Genomic DNA, 8,975 nt, shown 5'->3' on the forward strand with positions numbered 1-8,975 from the left:
GAACCCGCTCACTGGCACCTGACAACAACCAGCGACAACCAGTCTAGCTCTGGGCTCAGGAACAGGAGGCAGGAGGAGAGGAAGGAGGGAGACGTTTACCTGGTTCACTGCTGGTCCTACGTAAAAACTGGGGGGAATAACAACAGTAAATAAAACATCTTTCATCTCTTTCTTCTGCCTTCGGGGTGCCCATCTGCTTTGACCCAAGTATCCTCATAGGCCCTCTAACCTCTCTCGCCTCTCCCCCTTGCAGCACCATCTACATTCAGAACATTTCCTCTGGCTGCCACACACTGCCAGCTATCTTGCTTACCTTGCCTTGTCTTCATTTCCCACCCCATCTAAAATGCCCCCTTGGCAAGTTCTCTGCCAGCTATTGGCCGGAAAACAATACACTAAACAACTCTACACTAAAATGTGAATAATGGACAATCTCGCGATTTCCATTGAATGCGCATATTACGAAAGAGCGGTTCCCAAAAGAAAATCAAAACCGAGAGTGAAATACTTCGGGGCACATGGGCCTGGCCGGTGGCTGGTCCTGAGTCGGCACCTCCTCTTGGCTGAGAGTTTTCTTCCCTGTGGGAGCAGGCAGCTCCCCCAAAGCTCTGGGCTTCCTCCCACAGTCTCTCATTGTGATGGCCACAGGGGTCCCATGGAGAGGATGAGGTACAGCAGGCTGTCAGCAACATTTCCCCTTGTCTGTGGCTGAAGTGGGTCCATCTGGGTGCTAGGCAGGCCCAAGGGTCAGAGCTTGAGCAAAGCACTCCCCCGGAGATGTCTACCTGGGGCGGGGCCAGAGAGCAAGGGACCCAGAGTCTCTGGAGCAACACTAAGGTCAGCCCAGGGAGGCCTGTGTCATTCAATAGCACAGCAGGATGGGCTTGTTGTTAGCGGCCACCAATTCACCCCCAACTCATGGCGTTCTACCCGGCAGAATGACACATTGCCCGGACATGCATCATCTTCATGATCATTGGCGCTGTGCGTACATCTTCACAGGAGTAGAAAGCCTCATCTGTCTCCGGAGGAGCTGCTGTTGGGTTTGAACCTCAGACTTGGCAGTTCATTGTCCAATGCTTAGCCAACAGCACCACCAGGTCTCGTGCACTGAAGACGAGAATTCTACCATTGCTCTGCATGCAGCCGACAGAGCATCTCTTAATGACCGTACTTGAAGTGAAGTTGAACATAAGACCTTGACCCCAAAGTAGCTTTACCATAGTGCTTGATTTCCAGTTGGTTTTATAAGAGAGAAAGAAACAAAAGCAAGCCGTTTCACGGTGGAGATCGTTAGAAAGAAACAAAGGAAAGACCAATGGCTGGGCTGAAGGTAGAGCCCCTACCTGCACCCATGGAGCTCTCGTGCAGAAAACAGCACATAGGTGATTTGATTCACAAAATAAGCCTAGAAGAGCTGTTATGCACTCTAATTATCCTGGGATCTTTTGTATGATAGAGACCCCTGTGTCATCAGAAATGTTTCCTTTCCATTCCTCTGCCCCTCCCCACTCCACACCTTTCTAATCTTCCCTAAGGAGCCCTCATGGTGTAGTGATTATGCATGGAGCTGCAATCCAAATGGTCAGCAGTTCAAAACCACCAGCAGCTCTGCGGGAGAACGACCAAGCTTCCTACTCCCTGTTGTAAACAGTTACAGTCTCGGAAACCCACAGAGGGGTCGCTGTGAGTCAGCATTGACTTGATAGCAGCAAGTTTTTTTTCTTTCGTTCTTTCTAATCTCCCTTAAAATATTGGTGTGATACCATAGTGAATGATGGGGGGAGTGCAGAGTGGAGATCCAAAGCCCATTAGTAGGCCACTGGAGATCCCCTTGCAGAGGGGTCTCGGGGAGGAGATGAGCCAGTCAGGGTGCGAGGTAACAATGATGAGAAATACAACCTTCCTCTAGTTCCTAAAGGTTTCCTCCCCGCTCCCACTACCATGACTCGAATTCTATCTTGCAAGACTGGCTAGACCAGAGGAGGTACACTGGTACAGATAGGAACTGAAAATACAGGGAATCCAGGACGGATGAGCCCTATAGGACCAGTGGTATGAGTGGCAAAACAGGGTGGGTAAAGGGAGAATGGGTAGGAAAGAGGGAACCGATTACATGGAACTGTATGTGACCTCCTCCCTGGGGGACAGACAATCAAAAAGTGGATGAAGGGAGACGTTGGACAGGGCAAGATATGACAAAATAACCATTTATAAACTATCAAGGGCTCATGCAGGAGGGGGGAGCGGGGAGGGAGGGGAAAAATGAGGACCTAATGTCGGGGGTTTAAATGGAGAGAAAATGTTTTGAGAAACGATGTACAAATGCGCTTTACACAATTGATGTGTGTATGGATTGGGATAACAGTTGTATGAGCCCCAAATAAAATGATTTTTTTTTTAAAGAAAAAAAAAAAAAAGAAAATAAATCTTACAGCAAGGAGATAAACAAGGAAAAAAAAATATTGGTGTGAATTAAACCCACCCTGGAGGAAACCAGAGTACAGCTTCCAGAATGCAGTTATAAAAATAAGAGCAGAGTTGCTGTGATTTCCATCTGGGACACCAGATGTTAGAGACTGGAGCTGGGTAGCACACACATTTCTGATCCCCAACCCAACCCAAGACCTGGCAAAATGTGTTCATCGTGTCTGCTCTTTCTGCCCCAAACATGCCAACACAATCAGGTTGGAGAAAAACCAAGAAAATTAATACGGATCCTCTGCCAAGAACGTCTGGAAAAGAGTCGCTGCCGCCTCAGGTGGTTTCCCGGGAATCTGCTTTCTGTATGTTGTTAATGATAGGGACGTTGCGCATCAGATTGTGCCGTGCCCATCTCCGCTGTCTTAACGGAGCTGCTCCTTATTCGGCTACTGCTTGCTGCAAGCGGGAAGCCCAGTCCAGGAAGAGCTTCTTCAGGACTTTGATCTGAAAGGTCAGAGATAAAATACATCTTTATTCGTGTGTAGATCTGGCAGCCCAAGGGTGGACGTGTGTAAAAAAGGTGAAAATTCTCTCAAATCACTTAAATCCGTTGTAGTTTCTTTGACATTGGATGCAGGCCAAACGGCCCACCCATTGATCATCCTAAATGCCCTCAGCTGGGACGAGTCCTGTTGCCCATCACTGCACCCATCCACATGTGTTGAAGAGTGTGGTTCACTCTCAGACTCTGATGAGAGAGGAGAGTAGGGAAATGTGATGCTGAGCAGCGTACTGAACTGCTGCTATCAATCTCTGAACTAAAAAAAATACCAAAAAGTTTGAAAAAAATGCCCCGGTATATGTGCGAGTTGAAAGCTTCCTAATATGGTTGCTTCTTCAACATTCAAGGGGAAAAAAGTCGAGTAATTGTCTTCACCCACAATGGCATGAGATAGTTCTCATGACAGTTTGAGGAAAGGTTTCCTGGGCTGGACAGACCGTGCATCTGCTTACCTCGGTTGGCAGTAAAATGGGAGTCCAGCTTAGTCTGTGGTTCAGGAATATTCTTGGTTGAAATAGTGATTTTATTTTTCTTGTCTGGGCCCAAACAAAGCTACAGGTATAACTCACCACAGAAACTTTAAAAAAAGATTGAGCTTTAAGAAACAGGAGCAAAACATTTGTATACTATTAAACAAAACAAAAACACTGTCGATGAATCAATTCCAACGTACAAAAAGCCTATATTAGGTTTCTGAGATGGTAAATCTTTTTGGGAGTAGACAGCCTCATCTTTCTCCCCAGGGTTAGCTGGTGGGTTTGAACAGCTGACTTTACAGTTAACAGCACAATGCCTAGCCCAAAGCATCACCAGGGTTCCTTTTGCACACCAATAAGTCTAATGAATTTCTTAGTGTGGATACATTTCTAACCAGGTACATGATGTATGTGTGTGTATATTTGAGTACGTGTGCGTGATGAGTTCAGGAGTCCTGGTACATGTTATGCTAAAGCACTGGCTGCTAATTGAAAGGTTGGTGGCTTGAACATGCCCAGTGGCTCTTTGGGATACAGACCCAGCATATGGCCTAGAAAGTCTGAAGGGGAAGTTCTCCTCTGTCACACGGGTCCCCTATGAGTCGAAACTGACATGATGGCACCTGACAACAGTATCACTAGTGTACCATCCTCCTAAAGTCTGTCTTAACCCCCAACCAGACCCACTGCCACTGAGTCGATTCTGATACATATATCCATCATCCCTATGTAGGGTTTCTAAGGCTGTAAATCTTTATGGGAGACAGCCTCCTCTTTCTCCTGTGGAACATCTGGTGGGTTTGATCCCCTGACTTTGTGGTTAGCATCGCAACACCTAAACCACGGCACCATGGGGGCTCCTTATATTTAGTCTTGTAACCTATGAATAGAATGTAATATAAAGTTATAAAAGTTCTAGAGGATTTGTCATATAAAGAATCATCCCTTAATTGGGTCTGTTTTGAAAATGTGAGTGTTCTTGGTTCATTTTTTCATAAAATGACCTAACTGTGCCACAAAACTTCACTTTTCCATCCTCTGTGTTTTATAACTAAGGGTCATCAAGCAGCACTGGGGAGAAATTACTGAAGATAGCCCTGCTCCGATCAGAGAAACCAAATAAGCCATGTAAAGAGAGGCTACAGACCCTTCTAAAACCCTTCTCAACCAAAGGTTTATAGTAAAGTTTTATTTAAAGCCAGTGTGCGTTAAGATACGGAAAAGGCTAAATAATGATGCTAAAGCCACAATAAGGCTTCCATCTTGTCTAAACAGGATTTCCACCGAATCTTCTCATAATGCTGTCACAATGCCAAAGCCATTCCCTACCTCACTTTCCTAGTCTTCACAGTGAAGAATTTTAAAATTGTGTACCCAATCATGCGAAGATGGTCCTATTAGAAAGAATTCCTAGCAGGTAGGCAAAGAGGGCTAAATGGAAATTTGGGGTGTCTGCACTTTACAATGGGCTTTGGGCTCCAGAACTAAACGCTTGTGTTTTCTGTCCACGGCTCCGCTGTGAGGCTGCAGACCTCGAGTAGACATTTGCCTGTGTCTCATCGAGGGGCTTTTATGATCGTCCCTTACAGTCTCTGCTCCACAGACTACAATTTTCATATGGCATCTGGTAGGGAGAGGCCTGCTTCTCACTTCCTTGTGGAGGAAGCCAGGAATGAGATTACGACTTCCAAGTGCTTAACTACAAAATCTGAAACACATTCCGAGAGCTGTCTCCCACAGATGTCCTCGTGCGTACTCCTGAGTGGGGCCGGGAAAGGGGGAGAGCTAGGTCACCCTTCCCGGAGGGAAACAAAAGGAGACCTTTGCTCAAATGCCCAAATGCAGAGCATCAGAAGAGAGTCCTTGGATTTAGTGCTCAGGGTGGAGTCTGGCCCTTTCTTTGGGGGCTAAGGACCAAGGGCTCCCTCTGATGGGATTCTGGAAGAAACAGCTGGCCCTTCCCCCCATGACTAAGGGGTTGTGTGAAAAGCCAGGTCAGGCCCTGTCTTAGGAACCAGGGCAGACTGTCCCCCATGGACGAAGCATCCGGGCAGAGAGAAGGCACACACACTTGTTGTTGGTAGTTGATGGAGCATCAATTCCAACTCGTGTGCAGAGCAGCATTGTCAAGGCCATGGTCTTTCAGAAGCACATCTCCAGGCCCAAAGTTAGGGAACTGGAGTTGATACGCGTTTCTAGGTAACGCATAGGTCAAAGAAGGGGCCTGAACAGAAATTGGGAAATATTCTGAATTAAATGAGAATGAGAACACACCCTTTCAGAATGCATATGGTTCAGTGAAAGCTGTGAGAGCCGGAACTTTATGCCTCTGTTTCTCCGGGTCTCGTGAGTTTTCCGCATGGACAGCGTGTGGCGTTGCCACCTTTCTGTCCTGCTCTCTTAAGTGGAAAATTCTGGAGCTTTCCTTCCCATACAGTTTCTGTCTTTCCCAGGTCTTACTGTGCTAGAAAGGGGTAAAGATAAACATTCAATAACCTAACCCGGAATTCCTGACCAGAAATACAAGCTGGATTCAGAAAAGGATAAGGGATATCAGTGTTGACATTAGATGGATCTTGGCTGAAATCAGAGGATATCACAAAGATGTTTACTTGTGTTTTATTAATTATGCAATGCATTGAGCTGTGTAGATCATAACTATGCATAACATTGAGAAGAGTGGGGATTCCAAAACACTTCATTGTGCCTGCGGAACCTGTATGTAGAACAAGAGGCTGTCATTTGATGAGAATAAAGGAACACCGCATGGCTTAAGTCAAGAATGATGTGCGGCAGGGTTGTATCCTTTCACCATACTCATTCAATCTGTATGCTGAGCAGAAAATCCGAGAAGCTGTGCTCTCTGCAGAAGAACACGGTGGCAGGCTTAGAGGAAGGCTTCTCAATAAGGCTTACGCAGACGGTACCACCTTGCTTGCTGAAAGTGAGAACTTGAAGTGGTTGCTGATGAAGATCAAGAATGATAGCCTTCAATATGAACCACCACTCAATGTAAAAACGCAAATCCTCACAACTGGACCATCCGGGGATATCCTGACAAAGGGAGAAACGATGTAAGCTGTTGAGGATTTAATTTTGTTTGTATTCACAGTCAGTGCTCAGGGAAGCAAAAACCAAGAATTCAGAGGACATATTGCACTGGGCCACTCCACCACACGAGAGCACCTTAAGTGCTGGAGAGCAAGGATGCCACTTTGAAGACCAGAGCATGCCTCACCTAGCCAAGGTATTTTGCATCACTTCCTGTGCATGTGAAAGTTGGACAACGTGTAAGGAAGACTGGAGAAGAACTGATACACTTGCATGACGGTGTTGATGAAGAATATTGAAAGTATTGTGGACGGCTCGAAGAACAAACAACTCTGTCTCGGAAGAAGTGCAGCCAGAATGCCCCTCGGAAGTGAGGGTGGGGAAACTTTATCTCATGTACTTTGGAGATGGACGTGTGATTAGGAGAAACAAGCACCTGGAAAAAGACATCATGCTTGGTAGAGGATCCGTGGAAAAGAAGACCTTCAAGGAGATGGATTGACCCAGTGGCTGCAACAACGGGCTCAGACGTAACGAGGGTTGTGAAGATGTTGCAGGATCAGGCAGAGAGGTTCTGTTGTACACACAGTTGCTATGAGTCCGAGCTAACTTGATGGCACTCCTTGATGGGAACTAGAGAAAGAAGAAAAATTTAAACCTAAAGATAACAGAAGAAAAGAAATCATAAAAATTAGAGCAGAAATGAATGAAATTGAAAAAAGAAAACACTTGAAAAACAGGCCAAAACTAGTGAAAACCAGCAATCTTTGAAAAGATTAATAAAATTGATAAAACTCTAGCTAGACTAACAAGGAAAAAGAGAAATGACACAAATTGCCTACGTAGGAAATAAAATAGGGAGTATTAATACTGATTGTGTTAGTCTGGGTAGACTAGAGAAACAAATTCATAGACACTCATATGTGTATAAGAAAGAGCTTTATATATAAAAGCAATTAAATATTGAAAAAACATCCCAGCCTAGTCCAGATCAAGTCCAGAAGCCTGATATTAGCCCATATGTCCTCTTCAGACTCACAAAACACATGCAATGACGCCAAATGTAGGAAGGTCACAGACCAGTGGGTGGGAACTTTTGTGGATCCAGTGGCATTGTAAGCATCTAGGCGCTGGCAGGGGTCTCCACTTGGCTCAGTTCCGAAACTCTGACTGCCTCAGGTACCTTCATGTGGCTTCTCCTCAGAAATGTCTCACAGAGAGTGAGCCGAGAGAGAGTGTGTCTCTCGCTTCCAAGGAGGAATACCGGAGTTCCCAGAATCCTCAGGAGAGGGCCATGCCCACACAGAGGCCTCATTGGCGATATCCTGATTGACAGGATAGACTCCACCCCTTCACTCTTAATCCTCAAATCGGCACCAGATTATGTAACTACCACACTGATCTCATGGATTTAAAAGTACAAGAGAGCATTATGACTGAGTCTATGCATATACATTTGATAGATTACTTGAAAGACATAAACTATCAATACTCACACAAAGTGGAAGAGATAATCTGAGTATCTATATTTATTAGAGAAATGTAATAAGAGAAGACACAGTCCATATGGTTTCATTGGTGAATTTTACCCAACATTTAAGGAGTAAATGACACAAAGTCCCGACATGTTCTTCCAGAAAACAGAGGCAAAGGGGATATTTACATTCTGTGAGGTCATCATTAACCTACTACCAAAACAGCAAGGACATTAAAGGGGAAGAAAACTCCAGACCAATATGTCTCAACAACATGGATGCAAAAATCTTGAATAAATTATTATCAAACCAATTCCAACCATGTACAAGTGAATTGTAGACCACAGCCAAGTGGAATTTGTTCTGGACACGTGAGACATCATTTCATGGACTTTGGTCGTGTTATCAGGAGCGACCTGTCTCTGGAGAGGGACGCCAGGCTTGGTAAAGTAGCAGGGCAGTGAAAAAGAGGGAAATCTCTTAACGAGGCGGATTGACACGGTGGCTGCAACGGGGGTCTCAAACGTAACAACGATTGTGAGGACGGGCACTGTTTTCTTCGGTTGTGCACAGAGGTTCTGCGAGTCGAACCCCACTTGGTGACACCAAACAACAACGTGTGCAAGAATGGTTTAACTTATGACATCTCAATGAATGTCATCCATCCCCTCAACAGCCCAGAGCAAAAGATCGCGTGCTCCTGTTCATTGATGCAGGGGAACATCTGACAAAATCCAATAAACATTCATGATTTTAAAAAGTTCTTAAGGAAGAATGGAAGGTAACTTCCTCATCTTGAGTTTGAAAAAGATATTAAAAACCCAATTAATGAAAAACAAACTCAGTGCCATCTAGCTGATTGGGACTTTCAGTGGCCCTATAGGATAGGATGGAAATCCCACTCGCAGTGGCCCTATAGGACAGGATAGAAATCCCACTCGCAGTGGCCCTATAGGACAGGATAGAAATCCCACTCGCAGTGGCCCT

The sequence above is a fragment of the Echinops telfairi genome, unplaced genomic scaffold, assembly GCF_000313985.2.
Source record: "Echinops telfairi isolate 266 unplaced genomic scaffold, ASM31398v2 ScPeMD7_70;HRSCAF=299, whole genome shotgun sequence".
NCBI classification, from domain to species: domain Eukaryota; kingdom Metazoa; phylum Chordata; class Mammalia; order Afrosoricida; family Tenrecidae; genus Echinops; species Echinops telfairi.